Source organism: Pongo abelii, chromosome 1, assembly GCF_028885655.2.
Source record: "Pongo abelii isolate AG06213 chromosome 1, NHGRI_mPonAbe1-v2.0_pri, whole genome shotgun sequence".
Lineage (NCBI taxonomy): Eukaryota > Metazoa > Chordata > Mammalia > Primates > Hominidae > Pongo > Pongo abelii.
The window spans coordinates 149191476-149217686 of NC_071985.2; the positions used below are offsets into that span (position 1 = coordinate 149191476).

Genomic DNA, 26211 nt, shown 5'->3' on the forward strand with positions numbered 1-26211 from the left:
TATCCATGATATAACTAAGCTTCATTGCATAAGTCCCACTCTTATGGGGATTTTTGACAAATTCTGTGGCAACCTGACAGATGTGTCATAATGTCTACTCCCTTTAAAATCCCAAAGCTCTTAGAAAGTGGATGCTTTAAAAGAGCAGATTGGAAAACATGCTGTTCTTGTCTTGAGCTTTTTCCTTCAGTATCTGTACTGCCCCCCAATCCCTTCCTTCTGCAAAGTACTACAGGAGAGGCAAGATATAAATCTAGCATTGAAATAGTACTAGGGAAACAGGAGCTAAGTGGGATTTCCCTGCAGCTGAAACAATAAAAATAGAAAGAGGTGAACCTAAATGAGCTGGCCTTTCCCCAACTAAAACCCCAAAGCTCTACAATTTAATAAGAAGACTGCTTCAACTGAACCACTCCATGGCAGCATGCCTGCATACCTGAGTTAAAGAAATACGTTCCAGATTGGAGTCTGGGAGGGCAAGAGAATAAAAGTAGGGATATTCTCATAATGAAAGAAATAAGAACTGCCCCTCCCCCATCAAAGATCCTCCCCAACCTGCTCAGTGTTTTTGAGCTCAGGTCCATATTTCTAAATTGTATAAATCCATGCTTAGAGTGCAGCATGGTGCCAGATTCAGTGGAGGCCAGGAGATGCTTTCATGGAGTGAAGTGACACCCTCGGAATTGCACACAGTTGTGAGGTCTGCTTCTGAGACATTTGGACAACTGCCATGAGGAAGGGAGGGAGGAAATTGGGCCAGTTTGCATTCTGTTACAGACCAGCCTTTTGGATGACAGAATTCTTTCCAATCAAAATGCCATGGATTACTCCCTGCTGTGAGCTAATAGGGTGCTAATTAGCATATTTCATTTATTTACTTAACTGGGATGAAACCACTGGGCATGTGGCCCACTTAGAATGGTTTCCTGGGGAAGCTATGAACTGTTCTAAGTGTTACCTTCATGCATTAAGGAAACCAGTTCACAGAAGCACAATACCAGGCCTTCCCCCTTCCTTCTCCCATTACACCTCCCTCCCCCAAAACACACACAGGCAGTACAGACAGGGGCTTGAGTCTAATCTGGTCTCGCTTCAATAAGAATCTGAAATGAGAAATGAAATTGCATGGCCATTTCCCATAGTTCATCTCCATAAATGGCTTTTGGCAACTGCATGGACCATTCTTGACTTGCTGCTTCACCTGTAATGATGACTCTTGGGCATCGGCAGAAGCAGAGGCCTCTCCTGATCTCTTTATCACTCTCTCTCTCTGACTGGGAGCCAAATTCACACAGCAAGTGAAGAGGGCCCTGTTGCTGGGTCCCAGGACCGTCTCTGGACTATTAACTTGGGGAATCTTAAAACACCTGTTTGACATAGTTTTCTTTTTACTTTGGGAACAACTCACTTTATAATTCTCAAGCTGCACTGAAGTACTTTTAGGTTCTTTGGAGTTCTGTATCTGTTAATCTCTCTAATGGCATATTTTCAGTTTGTTCAGGGACAAATCATTAACAATGTGCAATGAAAACAAAGCAGCCAAAACCTCCTATGCAAGGAGGAATGGATCCCAATCTCAAATTTCTTCCTGTGGTGCGGGGGCCTGTGTGCTAAGCAGTAATACCAAAGGGCTGAAAAATAGGCAGTCAGAGTTCCACCAAGAACTCTGCTTAAGTGGGCAAACAGAGAGAGAGAAAAGAAAAAGGCAACCTTACACAGTAGGGGTGTTTTTCTCCAACCTGGTAGAAATCAATATGTGTAAGGGCTTTTGTGGTATTTCTGCATAATCTTTATTTCTGAAGACTCAGTTAACAGCACCATGATACTCTTAGTTGTCCAAGCCTAAAAATCTTGGAGTCATCGTGAATATTTTCTCTTATTGCAAGCAGTCACTAAGTCTTGTCATTTTTACTTCCTGATGCTTTTCAGCTGTGTCTTCCCTGCTTTTCCATTGTTACTGCCAAGTTCAGGCTAAGTCATCTGCCACCTAGACCCTTGCTACTTAAAACATACTCCATGGACTAGAGCATAAGCCTCACTTGGATGTTGGCTAGAATTTCGATGACTCTCTCACCCTCAGGACAAATCAGACTTCGCCTTTTAACAAGGCCCGCACGTGATTCATCTGTCCATTAAAATTTGAGGAGCACTGAGCTAGGCCAGCATAGGCTACCATCTTGCTTGCTTCTGCCGTCTATTTCCTCTCTGCCTCCCATACACATCCTCATGGTCCACAGATCTGATTATGATATTCTTCTGCTTAAATGCTTCCTGACTGGGAGTGGTGACACATGCCTGTAATCCCAGAACTTTGGGAGGCTGAGGCAGGTGGATCACCTGAGGTAGAGAGTTTGAGACCAGCCTGACCAACATGGAGAAACCCTGTCTCTACTAAAAATACAAAAAATTAGCCAGGCGTGCTGGCGCATGCCTGTAATCCCAGCTACTCGGGAGTCTGAGGCAGGAAAATCACTTGAACCCAGGAGGTGGAGGTTGCGATGAGCCGAGATAGCGCCATTGCACTCCAGCTTGGGTGACAGAGTGAAACTCCGTCTCAAAACAACAACAACAAACTTCCCATAGCACTCTATAATCTATAGCAGCTGTGATATTTTCAGTCCACAATATCAGGTAGCCATAAAGCATAGCTTTATTTTTCTATATGTCAGGTTTTCTATACTGTATGTATGATGGAGAATTTCCTAGTTAATTCTAGATGACCACAGTTACTTCATGTTAGCTCAGCTATTTCAAATTTAAACTTAGTTGATCATGATTTGCTGTTCTTTACTTTTCACCTCATAGTGACATCAAAAATCCTAGGGATCTCTATAGTTTCCTGGTATCATCTGGAAGTTCATTGGCCATTTGCTGGTGTCTGTCCATGTTGGAGCAGGTCTTCAGGCACCATCATCACTCCATGCTGATGTTCACCAAGTGGCCAGACCCCCATGTTTCCCTATGGTCTCTGAGTTTACCACCTTTGCTGCTTTCTCTTCTGGCATATCTTTGTAACAACCTTTGGGATAACTTTCTTTCCTTTTTAGTTGATTTATGAACCCATCTTGGGGGATACAGAAAGACTTGACTGTTCTTTGTGGCCAAGAGAGATGCAGTGGGGCTGCCCAGATCCTCTGTAACCCACACACACCCACAGCTATTATTCTCCAGCATTCGTGTCTGGGTACCTGCAGTTTCTAATATACTTTTCAGCTTTTCTTCTTCTACCACCCCAAATTTTGCACTGTACCCTATCAAATGAAGCACAGATTCCTCTGTATCTTCAGTTTCTTTATAGAACATCTCCTTCACTTTAACCTAAACTTTGTATAGGCTCATAATAAATAAATAAATTAGTAATAATGATATTCTGCCAAGTATTTATAATCTTGAGGCCTTCAAACTCCGGGCCTACTGATATTGCCAGCAATAGACCATAGAGAAAACTCAACTCACATGGTTTTATGTGGATCACTTAGTGTCTTTGCATCCACATATAAAATGCTTATAAGAATTATGAAAGGAAAATAATTCTCAGGACGCCCAAATCACTAAGCCAAAGGGAATAGTCAAGCTGGGAACTGCTTAGGGCAAATCTGCTTCCCATTCTATTCCTAGAAAAGATAGCTACCAGGCTGGGCATGGTGGCTCACGCCTGTAATCCCAGCACTTTGGGAGGCTGAGGTGGGTAGATTCGAGGTCAAGACATCGAGACCATCCTGGCCAACATGGTGAAATCCTGTCTCTACTAAAAATGCAAAAATTAGCTGGGTGTGGTGGCACACGATTGTAGTCCCAGCCACTTGGGAGGCTGAGGCAGGAGAATCACTTGAACCCGGGAGGCGGAGGTTGCACTGAGCCAAGATTGAGCCACTGCATTCCAGCCTGGCAACTGAGTGAGACTCTGTCTCAGAAAAAAAAAAAAAAAAGATAGCTACCAAAATAAAAAAGCTACATACTTTCTTTGTAATTTGACCAAAATGAAATTCCTATGGATAAAGAACAGATGGAACTCAAAGTCATCCCTCTGCTCACATGACAAATGCCTGTCTGATTGCTTCCTTTGCCCTATTGTTTCACTAAGCCAGACGAAGGCATAAGTGGCTATTCCTGTAAATCGTGTATTCAGTGAAAGGCTAATCAGAAACTCAGAAGAATGCAACTGTTTGTCTTTTATCTACCTGTGACCTGGAAGCCCCCTCCCCTCTTCAAGTTGTCCCACCTTTCTGGACTGAATCAATGTACACCTTACATATATTGATTGATGTCTCATGTCTCCCTAAAATGTATAAAACCAAGTTGTGCCCTGATCACCTTAGGCACATGTCATCAGGACCTCCTGAGGCTGTGTCACAGGCACGTTCTTAACCTTGGTAAAATAAACATTCTAAATTAATTGAGACCCGTCTCAGGTACTCTTGGTTTATAGAATAATATTCTGCCAGATAATTATGATATACTTCGAGACCCCTGGGAGAGCAAAATCATAGGTAGCTTTTGCATTTCTCAGTTTGTCCTATTTTGTCCAGAAATGTTCTCCTATTGTATTTTCACATACCTTATTTCACCTATTAAATATTGGGCAACCCATCAGGAAATAACTATTTCCTTACTTTATTTTATATCTTCATAGTAATTAGTACAATATTAAGTAAACGGTCGATATCTATTGAATGCATATCAAATTAATAAATATATAGAATTCTACTCCTGTATATGCTGAAATATGTGAAATGCCCTCTGTTTCTGGGAAGTCTATGATATAGCTTGTTGCTTTATTCAAAAGTGTCTTAATTTTACTATCACAGCTGTTTCTTAATTTAAACCACTAATACATAGCTTCAGAGTTATAGTGGTACTTTGTCAGAGGTTAATATCAAGTGTTCTTATTGAGGGCAAACTAAACAGCACATATTGAACAACAGTGTATTATCCTCTCATTCAGGAATTTATTAGTTCAGTTGTTAATAAATTAATTAATCAATGAATGTACTTACTCCTTGCTGATTTATTTAAACCCTCCCAGAGCACTTATTTTGGAATTCTTACCTAATTTCTGAAGTCCTGATTTGAAATCTCCATCTCCATAAAGCCTAACACCTTCTATGTTGATTTCCAAATGGATGTGACTCCCTCTTTTTAAACATTTCCCATATTCTATCTTATAGAAATTTACTGTTTTCCTGATCAGATTTGAAATTCTCTTCAGAGTAGAAACAGTATGGTCCTTCTTTCTGCGGCATAAAAAATGCCATACAGTAAATGTCCTGTAACGATTTGAGTCTGGTCAACTAAAATAGCAGGACATTCCAGTTTTATTTTGAACATGTGATATTTTTTCTTGTGGAAATATTATGGAAACTATCAATAAATATTTTGGTATTATAGCCCACATTTCCTTCTAAGAGTTCTTCCTTAACTGAGCTCTCCAAAACATCAGCAAGTATGTTATTTGCTAGAAACTTATAGGAAGAAGGGAAAGAAGAGTCTCTGATTTATTTATTTACTTATTTACTTACTTACTTATTGGTTAGTATCAGGCTGCTCTGGGCTCAAAGTGATGAAGAGAATTTATGACTCATTCAAAATAAATGTATAATAATACAATTATTTATATATCTTTAATTGCCAATGCCTTAAATCATAAATGTATCCACATTTGATATATATTCTACTCCTCTGAGCATCCATGTAGTTTCTACTGGAGAAGTAGCCATGGATCTTATGAACTGGTAAGCAGTAAGTTGATTCAAGCCCCAAATCGAGAAGTTTTCCCTAAAGAGAAATCTATCTTTCCAACTGGGCACCATCAGTTATGAAATTCATAACCCTGGTGAAAACGCTTAAAAATTAGACTGCAACTAGGTTTTCAATTTTAGGGAACACACTGAATAACAGTTGTGACTATCTTTCATATATTATAGAAATAAGATAGAACATGTTTAGGGCAAATAAGAGGCAAAATAGTGTCATTATTAAAGGTACTGAGCTAGCTTTCAAGTATTAGTGGGCTGGGGTTTCCCTGGTTTACTCAGAATAAGACCTGATAAAGTATGTGAAAATGCAAGTCAAATTTCTAAGTCTAGCTCTCTGGGCTATGCTCTTTCTAACGGACCAAGTATTAAAGCTGGTCATGAAATCTGCGTGAATCTAGCACCTCCTTTCCTTAGTAATCCAGTTTTCTTGGTGAGCAGATTATGAGGGGAATGTTTCGGGGGAAAAAGAATACTGTACTTGGAAGACCAAAAGCATTGATGGAAAACTACACATATCCTTCTCCAGTTTCTTTTGAGGCTCAAGGGCTATGTATGGGCTTAGAGGAAAGCCAGACTATCTTTCATGAAACCTCCTACTCAGAAACTTCTGTTAAAGGATAATTTTATTCCTCAGCTTACCCATGAGTTTCCCAGAGGTCATTCTAAGGACATGTTTTTTCCTATTGTATGTAATATAAGAGAGAGAAGGTCATATGGCTGTAAGCCATAGTTGCTGTTACAGGGAATGTTGTGGTTTGAGAAGTGTAGTAAGTTATACAAACCAAGGATGTGGCCCAGGTTTGCTGTCTGCTGGAGTTTGGAAATAGAGTTATTCTTCAGTTCTCTGGTTAATTAGTTAATTGTTAGAGGATGGTGAGCAATATACAGGTATATCAAAACTTGGAGAATTTTAACCAGTTTTTTTTTTAATGCCATTACTTTTAATGGCAAAAGCCACGATTACTTTTGCACCAACCTAATATAAGGTTGGAAACATTCTAGGAGCTGCAGTTGAATATTCTGTAGCATGACAGTCCATGAAAGCAGAAAATCTTTGTTAAACAAGGGTGGCTGGGCAGGTATGTGAAGATGAAGTAGATGAAGTCCCTCTCATATTTTGGTTTCCAAAATAGGGCCTTTATTTATTCTTTTGGAGTACTTGATACTTGTGAAATGGAAAAGTGCTAAAAAAAAATGACCTCTCCTTCTCCCCTGGAATTCCAGGACAATCTCACCTTCTGCATCTACTAGCCTACAACGGGAGACACAAAGAAGCAACATGGGATTTGGAGGGATAAAGACAAATATGATCTTTCTCCCCTAGGATGCAGCAATGGTTTATGGTCCAAACCAGCAACATAAAATTATTGGAGAAAAATGTACAAAACAATGGAGAATAAGTGGATGGAAGACAGTGACCTGTGAACTCTGCAGTGATGGGATGTTTTTTTATTGCCCTGAGGTCACTTTCACTAAAGCTGATGATACCTTAGGCAAAACCCCCTCTCCAGACTTTTTGGTGGGCAGATTATGTTCCAGTTCTCCACCTCAAGATTTTCAAATCCAGTCATGTGTCACTAAAAGATGGAGATATATTCTGAGAAATGCATGGCTAGGGGATTTCATTATTGTGTGCCCATCATAGATGTAGTGTACTTGTGATGTACCCTATATGTAGTGTACACAAACGTAGATGGTATAGCCTGCTACACAACTAGGCCAATGGTATAGCCTATTGCCCCCAGGCCAGTTGCTCTTAGGCTACAAACCTGTACAGCATACTGTAGACAATAGTAACACAAGGTAATTGTGTATGTATACATATTCAAACATAGAAGAGGAAATACACTGTGCTATGAAATTCTATCACCAGGCAATAGAAAATTTTCAGCTCCAATATTATGTTATGGGGTCACTGTCATATATGTGCTCTGCCATTGACTGAATGTCATTATGTGGTATATGATGGTACCCATATCTTAGAGTTAACCTAGAGGTGGTGGCCTCAGGTAGTTAATAAAGGCTCTGGCTCACGGGATACCAGCTAGACATAGCATGTTGGCATTTCATCAAATTAGGCCATGTCTCCTTGGGTTGAGTGATTAGATGAGATGTTCAGTGAGAGCTGTGTGTTGGTAAACTAGAAAGGTCACCTTTTATTCATCACTAGATACAGATTAATTTGTAGGTGCCCTTGGTATCTCGTTTTGTAGACGTTATATATCCCCTTAGAGCTGGTGGGTCATCAGAAGCTGGTGAAATGCTCAGACAGATAATTTTCACATTGATAACTGGGGTTTTCATGGCAGAAGCAGAACAACCCACTCTTTAGGAAACACACTGTGATCCCTTTGGGGTAAATGCAAAGCTTGATGACCTCCTGCCTTCAGTTGGTGTCCATATACTGGTGGAACACCTGACCTTGGGTTTGGAGAGAGATGAGAACATAAAACTGAGATTCCATATTATTTGTAAAATCATATTTGCAGTATGGGGCCAACTTTTCAGATTTATTGCTGAACAGAACTTCCATAAGTTGGCATCAGGACAGTAAGAGTGCAGGACTCATCAGGCAAGGCAAATAATACTGGCAGCAGCTAGCTAGGATCAAGGCAAAGCCTGGGTTTTCCTGAACATGGGTCATAGGAGTCTGACTAATAAAGACCTGGAAACAAAAGTAAATGTGGGCAACAGATAATGAAAAGCACGTTTCTTGCCATGCCCAACTTGATGACAGAAGTTTCTTGGGTTACTGATACCTAAGGAAAGAAGAAAGGGGTTTAGAATAGGGTAAGAAGCTAGCTAAATTGCCCAGATTTGTTTTTTATAGCTGTCTGTAGCCTCTGAGACTATGATCCTAAAGCTCTGCCTCAGGACCAGTCTGCTGGTCACTCTGGGCATCATAATTTCCCTTCTTGTGGTTAAGGACTGGAGTGTGACTGGAGCTAGAGTCAGCAGATATTCGGGTGAGTGGCATTGCCAGGGAGAGGTTGTCTCTGGATGATAGTGGCCTTCCCATTGCTGTAAAGGAATATTCAACTTGCGGGCACATCTCATCTCTAGGCAGCAATGGCTGATGAATATGTGCAGCAGAGGTTTTTCTGGCTTTAGGTCAGGTTGTGGTAGCCTAGTCTACCAGCTCCTAAAGGTCTTGGGATCAAAGCTGGGGTTTTCTGTGTGTTTTATGTTACAGGACTATGGGGCAAGTGAAGGGAGACTACCCCTTAGAGAGGTGGGCAACAGTCCCATTTCCCTTTGGGTCCCGCCAGTGTATCATTGTCTATCTCTTTCTAGGCAGGTGACAGGATATATTGCTTGGCATTACCACATGTCAGTGGTCTCTGTGGCTGGAGAAAAGGCCTCATTCTCTTCTCTGCTTCATGGAAGGGCCAGAACTCACTGCTTGCTAAATACACCCGCATATATACACACACAAATGGCATACACTGCATACCTGGAACTTAGTATCAAAATGGCTAAAAAGTTAAAGGCATTTATTGGCTCAAGTAAGTTAAAAGGGAATAAGTAGAATGTACTAAACAAAGTATATACAGTGGATCAACCATTTCACCAAACACCTATTTCATTTTGTTTATCCCCCTAACTTCCAATATTTACTTTAGCCCAAAGCTGGCCGACTTGAAATGGCTTTGAACATCTCCTGAGGCAATATGCCTTTTCATTCATATCCATCAGGAAGTGAAAATGTGTCTCCTTTTCCAGAATCCCTAGACACCATCTCCTGTTGACCCATTAGCCCAAAGTGGATTATGTGCCTGTTGTTAAACCAATCATGGTAGTCTGGGAGATGAGTTTCACTAACGGGATTATGTTAATCAGGGCCTTTTATAGGTATTTAAGCCACTAAATTATTTTTGATATTTTAAATAAAATACATAGTGATACTTAAACATAATCATCACTTTTAGAATAGTAGAATTATTCTAAATTAATAAAAGAAATCTTAGTTTCCTATTAATTCCATGAGGGACTAGGTAAAACACAAAAGACTTGCCAATCTGGTTAATATTAAAAATACATCGTGGATGAGGTTGGCTAAAGCCACATTTCTTGGAATTTTGAAAAATATCTTATCTTCAAATAGATGCCTGGTCTGCCCTATATGATTTATGTGAAATCCCGCTTTGATGCTGGAGGATGGAATAGATAAAGGCTCTCACAGATCCTTATGTCTCTACAATACTAGAAAAATGCATAGGAAATAGTCTACATTCTTCTTACCACAGAGCAACCAATAAAGCCACACACTTGAAAAATAACTTTTCTACTGTTAGATGACTTGATAATATAATTGCAGAAGAAAAGTAGGGCATGAGAATCTGGAGGGAAGTGGTTTCTGATTTCTACTCTGCCACATACAAACTGTGTTAACTTGGTCAAATCATTTCACCTATCTAAGCCTATTTCCTTACCTGTAAAATGTAGATGATGATGCTTACTCTCTTTCTACCTTATTAAGTTGCCATGAGAATCAAATAAGATAATAGGTCTGAAAGTGCGCTCTAAACTATAAAAGGCTTTTACATAGGCCGGGTGCGGTGGCTCACGCCTGTAATCCCAGCACTTTGGGAGGCCTAGGCGGGCGGATCACGAGGTCAGATCCAGACCATCCTGGCTAACACGACGAAACCCCGTCTCTACTAAAAATACAAAAAAAATTAGCTGGGCGCGGTGGTGGGCGCCTGTAGTCCCAGCTACTCAGCTACTCGGGAGGCTGAGGCAGGAGAATGGCTTGAACCCGGGAGGCGGAGCTTGCAGTGAGCCGAGATCGCGCCACGGCACTCCAGCCTGGGCGACAAAGCGAGACTCTGTCTCAATAAAAAAAAAAAAAAAAAAAAAAAAAAAAAAATTCAGAAAAAAATAAATAAGGCGTTTACATGTAAGGTATTCTTATTATTTCTATTGTTTGACTGCTAAATTTGCTCAAATAAATTTATGGCCTTGGCAAAGTTATTTAGCATTTCTTATTTTCTGTTCTTATAAGGAATTAATCCAGACGACCTCTAATATCTCTTCTAGCTCAGCTTTGGTATCTTTTAATTATATTTTTTTCCGTGGCTATTGAACAACACTTACACACTGGGCAGAATGTTAAGGGGGCGTGGATTCTCAATGACCAGCTTTGACCAGTAATGCTGACGATCAGCTACAGCTACATCTTTGATGGGGTTTCCTGGAATTTTAGTGGTGACAATTACAACCAATGTAGAATATTTGTTCAGTACCCCAAGTTGGTTTCTGTATATTAAGTGTGTATAAGTTTGCAAGTTAGCTTGTGGACGTATTTTTTGAGGAAGAATGTGCACAACTCAGAGAAATGATGATTTCACCAAGGAATCCAATTTATTGGCAATTTTGGGAACAGAACTCATATATTTTGATCTTCATGGGACAGGATTTGCAATTATTATATTTTTAGTTTTAAAGGAATAACTAAATTGGCGAGAAAATGGCCTCCAAAGCTAATGAGGAAGGGCTGCCTTTGATGGTGGGAGATTTTGAACTATCTAGATGGATAGGAAAATGAAAGAGAAGTTCAGAAAATTAGGACCTTGAAACAGGGAAGCGTTAAGTTTTTGAACTAAAGGAATGCAATTTGAGAATCTTCCTTATGTGTTCATTATAAACAGGGCTTTTATCTGTCAATATTTTCAGGCTATAAATATGAATTCCTTTGGCAGAGATGATGATGATAACCACACCATGGCAATAATTATAGTTAACATTCATTACATACTTACTGTGTCCTGGGTGCTAATCTAAGTGCTAAACATGTATTCTTTCATTGGATCCTAACTATAACTTTATGCGATGAGTGCTATTATTTCTCTTTGGAGATGAGGAAACTGAGGCACAGAATGGTTAACTTATACAAGATCACATACTAAGTAAGGGGCAGAGCTGAGATTCAAACCCATGTAACACTAAAATCACATTTACCCAGTTGGATATCTTTTAACATTACCACCACCAACGTGAACAGTTAAGCCTCATGCTGTATTTGTTATTCTAGGCACATCACCTGTTAACTTATCTGATTCTCATAACAACCCTATGCAATAGATACTATCATCATTGTCATCTTTATGTGAAAACTAAAGAGCAGAGGTCTAGCTCCAGAGTTTGTGTTCTTAGATATTATATAATAACAATAATACAATTTTAAAATTATGAAAAAAACTTAAAATAATAGCAACAAGTACTTGCGAGATTTTTACAGGTCAGCTGCAAAATGCTTTGTGCACATTATTTTTACTATAATTATATCAGGTGCAAATAGTTTTATCCCTGTTTAATAAATGACAAGACTGAGGCTTAGAAAAATGAAGAAATTTGCCCAAAATCTCAAAAACAATAATGATAGAATCCAAGACTCAGACTTTAGAGACTGACCTCAACGCCCATGATCCTACATAATTATAACACTGTTTTGAGCCATGCTATCATAATGCTATTTTGAACCATTTGGAGCAGGACATTATGAAATGTTGGCTCTTTATGGCCATAACATTTGTTCATTCATTCATTCAACAAGTGTTTTTTGAACACCTTACTGTGCACCAAGTGATATATCTCCATGGTTTCCCAGGTAGGTTATAAAATGGTATACAATATTTTCTTCAACACAGGAAGCCTCTAGAAGGGTGAATGACTAGTGGCAAAGATGCTTTAGCAAATGCAAAGATAGTCTGATAATGATCATTCTAGGTTTGATCTCAAAAAATAGTTAAATTAACTAATTCCATTTTAAAACAAAATATTTAAACCTGTAAATAGCAGCAAAAAATCCACAAAAATACACATCAAAACTGATGAGGATAACTTAATCAATGCCAAATTAGTCCAAAAAGCGTTTTTTCTCCCTCATGGCAATAACTGAATCAGTGAAAATCAAATGAGATGACCCAGCACAGTGTTTTGAAAGTATGTTGAATAGGTTCTCCCACTATTTTACTTGCAAAGTGAGTGCTAATTGGATAAGGTCATGGTCTTTGGGATGGAACACTTGCTGGGAGCAATGAGTGACAACAATTATAAAGTCAGTCACTTTATGGCTGGGAGGGGTCACAGGGTGTCCTAGACAAAGGGCCTTTTTGTGATTAACCTTATCCTTCTATTGAATCACCTTGTATTTCCTTCAGATACCTTCTACCTGCTTGAATGCACTGGCTTTGCATTTCAAAGACCTAATGTTTTGGCAGATGTTTACATTTATTCTGTAGGAATAAGTCTCCTTGTTGCTGTTGTGTTTCCACTGAGTTTTAAAAGCAAAAATGTGTACTAATTGTGCACTAGTTGTGAATATATATTTAATAGTTTTATTAAAACCTCTGTAACTAACCAACACTGGCAGACATGGGGCTACCTGGCTAAACGTGTGGATCTATCTGGCCTTCTTCCAATTTAAATAATGTGGCATTTCACAGTATGACACAGTACTTTCTAAATAGTAGATTTTTAATACATGTTTGTTGGATTGCAATTTTTAAATTAAATTAAAATTAAATTTTTTAATTGGTATATAATTAACATACAGTGAAATACATGCATCTTGTATATTCATTTGATGCATTCTAATGATATTTTTCAATCTTATAAACATTACACTCACTAAAAAAACAAAAAATTTCCACCACCCTGAAAATTCTCTCATGCATCTTAATCTATTCCTACCCCCATGCTGGAATTCAGTCACCACTTTTTCTCTCCATAGATTAACTTTACCAGTCATTTGAATCCATGTGAATGAAAACATGCAGTACATTTTTGGGCCAGGATTCTTTTGCTCATCTTAATATTTTTGAAATTCATTTATGTTGTTACTTGAATCTGTGCTTCACTGTTTTTTATTACTAAGAAATATTCCATTTTATAAATATAATACGATTTATTTACCCATTGTTTTGTTGATGAACATTTAAGTTGTTGCCAGGTTTTGGCCTATTAACAGCCCAATACAGTGTTTTTATGGATGATTTTCATTTTCTCTGGATAAATACCCAGGATCGAATTCCAGGTGTGCAGGGTAAATATGTATTTAACTTTACAAGAAACTGCCATGAAGTTCTTCCAAGTGGTTGTGAGATTTTACATTACCACCAGTGTGAGAATAGTTCTAGTTGCTCTACCTCCTCTTAACATTTTGTGTTTTTAATCTTCTAAATTTTATCCATCGTAGTGAGTGTGAATTGGTACCAGATTATGGGTTTAATTTGTTACCATATTATGGATTTGACCGTGAGCACTGACATGTCCTTACTAGTCATTTGTTTATCTTTTTTTTGAAGTGGTTACATCTTTGCTCTTTGTTTGGTTGTTTGTATTTTTAGTCTCGAATTGTAGGAATTTAACAAATATATTCCAGTTATATGCCTTTTTAAAATATACGTGTTCCAAAATTTTTCCCAGTCTGGAGTTTGCCTATTCGGTTTCATAACGGTGTCTTTTGATAAACAGAATATTTTTTTTTGAGACAGAGTTTCTGTGTCGCCCAGGCTGGAGTGCAGTGGTGAGATCTTGGCTCACTGCAGCCTCCACCTCCCGGGTTCAAGCAATTCTCTTGCCTCAGCCTCCTGAGTAGCTGGGACTACAGGCGTGTGCCACCACGCCCTGCTAATTTTTGTATTTTTAGTAAAGGTGGGGTTTCACCATGCTGGCCAGGATGGTCTGGATCTCCTGACCTCGGGATCTGCTCGCTTCGGCCTCCCAAGTGCTGGGATTACAGGCGTGAGCCACAGCGCCTGGCTGAAAATGTTATTTTTGATGAAGCCCAATTCATCAGTTTTTTCTTTTTATCATTGTTAAGCTTTTTCTGTCCTGTCCAAAGAATTTTTGCCTACCCCAAGCTTGCAAAGACAGTTTCTTGTGTGCTATATTTCCTTGTAGAAACTTCATAATTCTGAGTTTTTTATTTAAGTCTATGGTACATTTAGAATTATTTGTATATGGAGTGAAACAGCGTTTAGATTTATTATTATTTTTCCATGCAGATATTTAGTTGTTGCAGTGCTGTTTGTTTAAAAAAAAAAAAAAAAAAAAAAAAAAGCCTTTTTTCCATCAACTCAGTGCTGTGGTTTTAAAAAAAAAATCAATTTTCCTTATATATCAGGGTTTATTTATTGACTCATTTTTTTCATTGATTTGACATCCTATGCCAGTACCATATTGTCTTGATTATTTTGGTTTACAATAAGTCTTAAAATCAAGTAGTGTAAGTCCTTCGACTTATTCTTTTTCAAATTGTTTAGGCTATTCTTTGTCTTTGCATTTTATATAAGGTTTAGAGTTAACTTTCAATTGTTTAAAAAATCCTTGCTGAAATTTTGATAGAGATTGTATTGAAGATATAGACAAATTTGGAAAGAAGGGGCATTATAATACTACTGAGTTTTATGATTCATATATATGGTATGTCTTTCCACTTATTTATGTCTTTAATTTTTCTCAGTTGTGTTTTATAATATTTTTGTAGAGCTCTTGCACATTTTCATCAAACTTTTTTAAGTATGTGACAGTTTTTGAAACTTCTGGAAATTTTATTTTAAAATTTCATGCTCTGATTGTTCATTGCTAATGCATAGAAATAAAATTGATTTTTAAATATTGACCTTGTATTTTGTAACCTAAGTTCACGTATCGGTTATTTTTTGTAGATTCCATGTGGTTCTCTATGTACACAATCATACCATCTGAGAATAATCTCAGTTTTACTATTTTTTCAATACTTACATCTTTTATGTATTTATCTTTTTTTATTGTACTTGTTAAGATGTCCAATAGAATGTTGAAAAGTAGTGAGAACAGTAATGTTTAACTTGCTTCCAATTTCAGCCTTTAAGCATTAAATATGATATTAGCTATTAAATATGATATTAGCTATATGTTTTATACAGATGCCTTTATCAGGATGAGGGAACTTCCTTTTATTTCTAACTTGATGAGAGTTTTTATCATGGACAGATACTGTCAAGTTTTTTTTTTCTGTTTCTATGGAGACTTTTTTTGTCATTTGCTCTGTTAATGTGGTGAATTACATTGATAGATTTTCTAATGTTGACTGAACCTTCCATTCCTGGGATAAACTCACTTGGTAATGATATATTTTTCTTTTTATATATTTCTGGATTCTATTTGCTAATATATTTTAAATATATTATTTTTATCCATCTTCAGGAATGATATAGATCTGTGTTTTTTTCTCTTGTAATATCTTTGTCAGATCTTGAGTTCAATATTATGCTGCCTTATGAAATCAGTTGCAAAGTAGTCCTTTCTCCTCTGCATTCTGAAATACATGTTTTGTGGGATTAGTATTATTTTTTCCTTGATTGTTTGATGGAATTAACCACTGAAGTCTTCTGGGCCTGAAATTTTATTTGTGAGAATATTTTGTATTGCAAATTAAATAAAAAATAGGTTTTATTATTTACCTTCTGCAGTGTAACTAATTACCACAAATTTAGCAACTTAACACATATTTATTATCTTACTCTTTCTGTGAGTCAAGAATCCAGGCATGGCTTAGCTGAGTCCTCTGCTTCAAGGTCTCTCACAAGGGTGCAATTGAGGTGTTGGTCAGGACTGGAGTCATATCTATGGCTCAACTGGTGAAAGGTTAGCTTCCAAGCTCACCTGGTTATTGATGGGATCCAGTACCCTTTGGGAATATGGGACTCTTTTCCCTGCTGACTATTGGCTGAAGGTGCCTTCAGTCCCCTCTCATGTGAACATCTCTACAGGGCAACTTCATCAGAGCCAGCAAAGGAGAGGGTCTATAGAGAGGGTCTGCTAGCAAGAAGGAGGTTACAATCGTGTGTAACATCATCATGAAAGTGACATCCCATCACTGCCTTATATTATTATTAAAGAAAGTCACAGGTCCCACCTACTCTCAAGGGGAGGGAATTTCTTAAAGGCATGAATAGTGGGAGGTGGGGATAATTGTTAGATAATTGTTAAATTCTGTCTATCATGTAGATATAGGGCTACATACACTTTCTATTTATTTCTATGTCAGTTTTGGTAAGTTGTGTCTTTCAAGGACTTTTTCCATAGTGGCTAAAGTTACTCATAGTATCCCCTCATTATCTGCTAAAATATTTGTTGAGTGATATTCCATTTTTCATGCTCAATATTAGTGATTTGCATTTTCTCTCATTTTTAAAATCAGTCTTTTTGTAAATCTTTTCAAAGAACCAATGATTGACTTTGTTGTTTTCTCCCTATGGTTTATCTACTTTCTAATTCCCTGATTTTTTTTTCTTATTGTATTATTTCTTCTTACTTTTAGTTTAATTTGCTCTTATTTTTCTAGCTTCTTAAAATAGAAATTTTCACAACTGCATGACTATGAGTATACTACTATTCACAGGGCTTTGGAAAGGGCCTATGCAATTGAGAGGCCATGAGGCTCTCTCTTCATTAGGTTCACATTAAATCTACTTCTTATTCTATTCTATTTCATTTATTTGAAAATGTACATTTGTTTTTATATTTTAACATGTCTGAAAATGGAATATGTCCTATAAAATATGACATCTTATAATTGTCAGCCAGGCAGTAGTCATGGCATAGTCATCATTGCCTGTGGATGCATAAAGCTGGTTATGGCTGTTTATGTTGTCATCATTTAAGTAATAAGATATTGTAAAATAACTACATTATGATTCAGCACTGAAACCATACAAGAATGTATATTAAGAACGGCAAGAAAAGACAGCAACATTTAACATTAGTGAAGCAAATGTTATAAGAAGAATGATCATAATTTTTTATTTCAAAGCAATAACTGATTAATTTCATTTATATTTTGCTTTTTATGTATGTATCATAGTAATATAGGAGAAAAGCCATGACTAAATCATAGCCAAAATGGAAATGTTAAGTCATGAGAAAGCACTGAGTCATAATTTTATTGGTAGTCTTTTTCTTTTTTCTGATGTATCTTATAGCTGATAGTGCCTTTGATTCAATAAAATATGGATAGCACATCTAATTCTTACATAAAATCCCATGAAGCTGCTATTATTACTCATGTTTAGAAATTAGAAAATTGAAGCACAGGTCACATAGCTAGTAGGTGACAGGGCTAGGATGAGAATGTAGGAGTTTTGGTCTATGCTATTTATCACAACATTATGTGGCCATGGTACATGATGGGAGCAGAGAAGCAGTTTCCTTTTTGAGATCCTCATCAATGGAAAATATTAGATTTTCCAGATAACTGTTGACCTTGTCTCTTTCCTACTTAAAACTGTTCATGAGCTCTTCACCATCCATGTATAAAGCTCAAACTTCTTAAATGCAAAGCCTTCCATCATCTAGCCTCAACCAGCTCCTCAGCCTTACCCAACTCATGCAACACCAAACACCAGCAGCACCAAACTATTGTCTCATATTTTACCACAACCATATGTTCATACCCTGGACATTTCTGGTTTACACCTCTCATCCTGGCATAATAGTTAATTGATCCTCCTTTCGCTCTTAAGAGTGCCAGTTTGGAAAATAAGGTTGTCCTACCTATCATGCCTCTAGCTGTGTTTTGCTTATTCGAGGTTATTCATGTTAACCCTTATGCAGAAAAGAGTTGACATAGCAGGCCTAACTGCTGTCTTTTGAAAGTCCTGCTTACAAGATTGTCCCTTGGCTATGATCTGAAAACTTGGATGTCAAGTTTTCAGTTCCAACCATTCCTAGGACTGGTAAGAATGACTACACTGTGCTAAAATATGGTTTATGCTAAACACTTGTTCTCCTTCTGAGAGTTGGGAATTTTGGTGCATGTTAGGAAAAGATGCCTATGTGACTAACCCCCAATAAAAATCCTGGAGTATCTAACAAGCTTCCCTGGTTGGCAACATTTCATGTGTCTTCACAACTCATTTTAATTAAGCAAGTCCTGTGTGACTAAGAGAGCGGACTCTTAGAAGTTTGTCGTGATTTGTCCTGGACTTTGCCTCATGTGGCTCTTCCCTTTGCTGATTTTGCTTTGTATCCTGGCACTGTAATGAATCATAGCTGTGAATATATGGTAAGTCCTGTAAGTCCTTGTAGTAAAACATCAAATCTGGAGGTAGCCTTGGGGGTCGCCGACACACCCCTCTCTGCCTGGAATCACTTTCTATATCCTTCCCCTTCCCTCTTTGCCTGGATGACCTTTTCCTGGAAGCTGCCTCTGAATTGCTTCCCACCCCATCCTGCTGATACTCTTCCTTGGAGCTACTATCCTGGGGCTGTTTCTATTTTTACATTTATCACCCATTTAATAATTGCAGAAACTTTGTCTCATACTCCACTAGACTGTGACTTTCTTGAGGGCTAGAGCTGTGTTATATTTGCCCTTGAATCTGTACACCTGTCACATGGTAATGGTCAGCTAGTATTGAAAATAAACACATTGGCCAATCCACGATCATTTTCTGACAGCTAGTGGTGTCTATATTTAAAATAACAATTAAAACATAAGTTTGAAATGTGCTTCGAGAACTCTTTTTTGAAGCGTACCTGTTTCCTTATTTAATAGGCACTTAGAAAACACCTACTGTGTTTTATATGCTGAGTGGTGCTTTGAGGTCTAAAAAAGAAAGAAGAGAATTAAAGGGCCGACTTGATGTTAAGACAATTGGGAGAATTAAATATATTCTTCAGCTTCGTTATTCTATAAAACTGTGCCAAGGAAAATGGCTCTTATTAATTCAATACCATGACAAGAAATAAAGTAGTCCAGAGTGATTCTTCAGGAGAAGGTGCCAGGGAATTCCAAGTACAGTATTTATCAATAACTTGCATGCTTCATTAATTTTTTTTAAAAAAGCCTCTTTTATTTTATTTTATTTTTGATTACTCATTGGCTAGAAACTTAGACTCTTATTCTGGTGTAACTCATTTCTTTATAAATTCATGAAAATGGTATTTAGATTTATTTTTTTCCTTCATTCATTTGTTTGCAAATGCCTCACTTTCCCCTCCCAGAAGTTATATAATCAGCTTGCTATTTTTAATACTGATTTTTTGACAAAACCAACTTTAAGCTTTACAAGATATATTTTCATATCTTGGAAGTTGTCTCAATGATAACTTTGTTATGAGCTGAATATATTATATATCATTTTAATTGTTCTTACACTTAAAAGCAATATTAAGTTTCCTGAGATGTGATTTTTCAAGTTAAAATGAGAACTAGAAAAAGACACCCTCCTTTTAGGGGATGAGGGTTTTGTACAATAAGGAGTGGAAGTTGTTGGCTATTCCTGACAGCAACAGTTTCAGCTAAGCTCAGCCAACACTGTAATTACATCTCATATTTCTCTTCAGGATGTAGATGAATATGTGGGAATGGCTGGCATGGAATTGATCAATGTCTGGATCATTCCTTTTGTGAGAACTTAAACTGATTTCAGATTGTTCAAAACTCCCTCCTTATATACTATCTTTTACTTGTTATTAACAACCATTATCCTATTGAGGAGAAAATAGTGCATAGGACACTGCTCTTGGCCATGTAAGGCTCACAGAACTAAGCCTATTTAGATAATTACTTAGCTCTTCTCTTAATTTTGGGCTCTACACCAATTTTTCCTGAATCACAAACAATTTAAAAATTATTATATGTGCTACATGGGAATATTTTAGATTACAGATTATTTTAATATTAACAAAAGCCTCTATTTCATAAATAGAAAGTCCAGACTTGAGGCTGAATAATTCACAAACACTTGTAAAGAAACTCCTGAGAAAATCTTTAAAAAAATTATTCAAATATTTTTGCATTGACCAAACCTTATTTACTTGTTACCAAGTTAAAAAATTTACGTCTAAATCAAGTCTATCATCTATTCAACAGAGGCAAAAATCCACAGAGGTCTGGCTAAATAATAGAATTGTAATTTGGGAAGAATTGAAAGCCTCACTCTCCCAAACACTCTTGCTCTCACTCCCGTCTCCCTCTCCCTCTCTTGCTGAAATATACTATAGAATCCTTAAATTGTCTGCTTTCTAATCATAGGTTTTTTACCTCTTAAAAATGCAAAGTCAGCATATTTTTAGTAATGGTTTGCTTTTAAATTTTGAGATAGTTCAGGGTTTTTGTTCTTTCACTAGATCTATGCACTGGCCACATTTTGGTTTTATGATTCTAGCTAGAGCTATTGCAAGATGCCTAAATATTATAGTTTAGCATAATCCTTGTTAGATTTATTCTGATACAATTTTCATTGCTTACTGTTGTGTTCATTTATAAGTCCTACCTTCAAGATGTTTACTTTTAAAAAAAAGAAACAACTTCATAAAATTCTGATATTGCAACATAAAATTACAGTTTTACATAAGAACAAGAACTAAATCAGACTTACAAGTGGTATGGTGAAGAGAATACAGCATACTAGCCGAAGGACGCCATCCCTCTGCTTCCCTACTTCTACTGTTTCTTTTCACGTTGCTGTTGCTCAACTCGGGGAAAGGAACACCAGGAACAAAGACCTATTCTATTAGCATAGTTTCTCGTCTATAGGAAAAACAGCTAAACGTGCAACATCTTGGTGTGAAAACAACTATTGGAAGAACAAAAGAATCAAAACGAGTATCTGACTCACACTTAAAGAAATATTTTAGCAATGAAGTTCAAACTGCATTAATAATAGGAAGCCGATTTCTTTCTGGTCCTAAACCCTGGTGAACTAATAAAGATGATGATGATGATTATTATTTCTGGCCTTTACATTTCTCATTTCTTATCAGAATTCCAACCCTCTGAGGCAGACTGTGGGCACTGACAGCTCTGGGAAACTGAGCAGCATCTGAACATACAATGATTGATTCTTGCTCTGATTGAGCAGCTTTCAATGAAAAGTTGCTGTATGAGAAAGATAACTTATTTTAAAACAGCAACCCAGATAGTCATATTTTCAAGAACACTCTGGCTTGATAATCAACATTTTTCTATGGTTATAATATATTTGTAAGTGTTGAAAAAAAAAGACGGCATGGGCAAAAGACTAATGGAAATGTAAAGATATGTGTCTATTATTAGGGGAGTCAATTCATTATTTTTCACCACTTGTTTTATTAACATACATCTTATGTTACATGTTGCTTTAATCTCCTTTATTAAGACTAGCTGAAAGGTCCTGTCATTATTTATCGTTTCAATGCCTCAGGTTCCATGTTTTGTTCTGAATTTTCTATGCCAACTTCTTTTGACATGAAAGTGAAATATTGTTGTTTGGGTAGATGTGTAAATGGGTCTAGGGTGGGTGTTTTATATGAAAACAATCACAGAAAATCAGTTGCGTGAACAAATTCTACCTTCAGGCAAAATAACACTTTTGCTGCAAATGGTATCCCACTATAAATGTTCTTTTATCATAGCTTTCTCTGGGCTAATGTGGTCCTTTCTCAATGCTCCCCTCCCTTTCGTGTCCCCCAACTCTAATAAAACTAGAAATACTATTGTGCAAATGGAGAAATGTGCATACTTCTCTTTTCCAGAGGCACTTTTACTGAAAGGGGAATACACCACAAACTGTTTTACCACTTTGACTCAGCTTCTGTAAAGAAGAAAGAGTTAACTTCTTGGTCTGCAGCTGATCCGTGCTTAAGCAGTTCACTGGGGCATCATGGTTATAAATGTGATAGAGTATCCCAGGAGCCTTTCATGATTTTATACTATTTTTCATAAATAAGTAAAAATGCATCAGAAGGATACCCACCTCCCAAGGAATGCACAATTAAAGAAAACGGAGAAAAACAAGACCTCTAGGATATGGGACTCTGGCTTCAGCCCTGTGGAGGAAAACGCATTTGCTTTTTTTCTTTTTTCTTTTTGCTTTTGCTTTCCTCAGTCCTCTCTGATTGAGTAATGACAATAGTTCAGTAGGAAAGCGTACAGAAAGAAAATAATGCCCCAGAGCACATCAGTAGTAAAAGTAATTAGTTCATTGTTAACATCCGGGTGCTGTTAACAAGCACACAGGCCCTGCTCTCTGGCTAAGCTGCCACATATTATGATAGTCAACTCCAAAATAAAAATTATTTTGTGCAGAATGAAAGAGAATGGGGATTATAAGCTTGGAAAAGACTAAATTTGGGGACCGAGGATATTTTTCAAAAGCATAATCAGAATCCACAAATGCAGCCTCGCCTCCCAAATCTGGTCATTATGCACCACATGTGTATTCAAAGCATGCATGCTTATGAGAAACGGAGAGACAACGGAGAAAAAGAGAGAGAGCAAGAGCGAGCTAGTGGGTGCAGGAGGCTGAGCAAAAACCATTATTATACACAGCACCTAGGGAACACAAGATCTAATTGGAGAATCAATAACTGAAACCCCATTTTAAATATTCTGCTCTATTAATTCTTCAGGTTAATAAAAGCTGCCCGTGTGATGATATTTTGGGATATAGATATTCAGAGTTGGATTACTTTTGACAAGAGGGTAAGGAATCTATTCAAAGCTGATTTCCCCCCCTTTTGTTCACTGAGGACCTGCAGAATCTAAGATAAAAATGGCAGTTGTCCTGAGGGCACCCTGAGGCATGTCATTAAAATCGGAATTTGATCCTCTTTTCATGGTTACTTGGGACAATCAGGCACAGGAAACCTGAAAACTCATCAGTTTTCCAAAATATGACATGCCCTTGACTTTGTCAGTTTGGCTGCCATATAGCAGCCCTGGCTATTTCAAAATCCCTTTAGATGTCACTCTGTCTTCAAGAATGCATGCTGCAGATCTTGTATGAGAGATGAGAGACTCGATGCTTCCTCTTGGTGCCCTTGCCCAGTTGAAGCACTTGCTTCTCTGTTTCCCATCAAAAAGAAATTCCATCACAGACTTCCAGTAAAAGGGTGGTGTTTTTGAAGAAATGAAGCGATTTACTAATTGTAATTAATGCCAGTCTGAGAAGTCTTTTCAATCTACTTGTTCAAGCCTTCTAGATAATAGGTTACTTTGGTTTTTAAAGCTGCAGTATGTGTGGTAGATTATGGGAGCACAGAGAATCTTGGAGATAATTCCTTGCCATATAAAATTCTATGGCTTGCTATTGTCCATTTGTTTTTGTTTCTTTGCTTTGTTTTTGGATTTTGATTTCAACAGATACAGCCTGTCCTCATTTTATCGTTTGAATTAGCCAAAGTCAGAGACTCCACAAAACTACAAATACAGCCAACTTGGGTTGCTAGAAAAATGAAAGGTGTATTTCATAAGGCAGTCCCCAGGAGCCAAAGTTCTCTTTTAACTAATAAATTCTTAAATGAATTTGTGAACCAAGGTCTCTTCCCACCTCCTACCCTAAATAACACTGGTTTTTCAGGGATGAATGATAAAGAGAGTCCCCATCTCTGAGCCCTATGTATTACCTTGAACTGAGAGACACTTGAGTATTCCCAGCAGTGAGAATAGCTTTTCATGAGGAAAGGGCAAAACTCTAACCCCAGTGCAAACAGGAGGCTTTTCCAAGTAGGCAGCATGTGGGTTTGCTATTTTCCCATATGCTGTAAAATGAACTTTTCTTTCAATAAAAGGAAAAATAAGAAAAGAGATTTGGCTACTGAACTTTACCTGCCTACTGAAGCCAGCTGCATTTTGATAGATGTTGCCTGTTGCAAGTACTGTCAGTTCAAGGCTGTACAAGGGGCAGCCATGTGACCGGCCAGTGTGGACTACAGAAGACAAGTAATTCAGCATTGCTGGCAGGTCTAGGAAATCCTTGTTGTACTTGGGTCTTATACTTGGGCTATTCCTCTCCTTACACATAATTTTACTGAAGTAATTTTGGTTGGCTAAAGCTATTGTATAACAACATGAATGTTCTTTATGACTTTAACTCATTCGTTGCTATTAGTCTACTACCTGTTGCATAATAAAATTCATTTCTGGCAGAGGTACATAGTTAGAGTCATTTCCTCAAATCATATCTTTCCATGGGAATCATTTTTGAGAACTTTTGGTCACACTATGATTCCCGTTCTCCAGTTAATAATTTGTACAACAAAAGGACAGACTGAGTGAACAAGGTTTTGTGCAAATCTTTGATATTGTTTCTTGCTATTCACTAACATGATTGTTTCATGTGAGCTAATCAACTTGTCTTTTATTTGCTTTGTTCTATGGCTTTGTACGTGTTTTTCATCCCACCTGGGATGCCTTTTTTTTCTCTCTACCTCTACTGTTTTGCTGTCTCTTGAAAACCAGCTCCTGACAAAAGCTTTTCTTGATATGATTGACTTGACAAGGATCACTCATGTATCTTTCTTTTCATTTTGTCATTGGTGTGATATTAGAGCTCATACTTCATTATTGCAGAAACTTAAATATGTTGTACATTAAGGAGTGTGCCCACAAACCCAAAAGGAATATTCTGTTATAACACTTTCTATTGCCAGGTGTTAGCACTATCAACAGACCACAGTGGACCAATTAGCCCTCCTGGGTGTGTTGCTTGGCTATTGAGGCCACCATCTTCTTTTGCTTTCTGTTCTCTAGGATGCATAGTATAGCACCTAGCACAACTAAAAAAATTCTTTCAGTTCAGCAAAGTAGCATCATGCAGTTACTATGTACGAAGCACTTGAAATAACATAATGACTATGAAGATATGCCAGTCTCTGGTGGTCATTTGCATACTAGATCAGGTCTTGGAAAAGTGTGCAGCCTGTGGGCTAGATCTGCCCGCCATTTATAAAGTTTTGCTGGCACACAGTGAAGCTCATTCACTTACGTATTGTCTGGCTAATTTTGTGCAACAACAGCAGACTTGAGTAGTTTTGACAGAGACTGTATGACCCACAAGACTAAATATTTATCTGGCCCTTTACAGAAAAAATGTACTGACCCCTGACCTAAATCTTTGTGATAGACCAGAGTAAGAAGATCATTATTGTATTAAAGTGTAGCAAGGACTAGTGTAAAATCAACCCAAATGAACTATTAATAGATAAATTACACGAATGTACAGCGTTAAGCAACTTAAAAAGGCAGCTTCTTTCTATAAATGGGGGTGGAGGTGGGGGAGCCAAAGCCTAGAGAATTACAGTTATCATTCCTCAAATCTACTCAGAACTTCACACATATCAAGCACTTTTATGTAACTGCCTGTGAGGTACCATCTCATTTATTTCTTCATCAAATACTTGTTGAGGACTTGCTATATTCCAGGTACTGATGCAAGAAATTCATTGGTAAGCCAAAATGAAATTAGACAATTTAATTCCCATTTCTTATAGAAGAAAACTGAGTCAGGGTAATAAGTGGCACATCCAGGACTGGAACCCCAATTGTCTGGCCTTGCATTCAGTATGTATGCTCAAGTCAATAGTCACCACCATGAGAGACACAGACTAGAAAAAATTATACAAAGTCATTTCAAACATTACTTTTCTTTCCAATGGTAGAGTTATTGTTTAATGGTATTCTGTCTATTTTTCCTCATAC

At 37.4% G+C, this 26211-nt stretch overlaps 1 long non-coding RNA gene across 1 annotated transcript in view; it reads right to left on the reverse strand.

Moving 5' to 3' along the window:
• Positions 1-21345, reverse strand: part of LOC129050425 (uncharacterized) — a 57966-nt gene extending 36621 nt beyond the window's left edge. The window contains exon 1 of the long non-coding RNA XR_008514058.2: positions 21131-21345. This is a non-coding gene — a long non-coding RNA (uncharacterized LOC129050425). The remainder of the gene's footprint in view (positions 1-21130) is intronic.
• Between the last annotated feature and the right edge of the window lie 4866 nt (positions 21346-26211).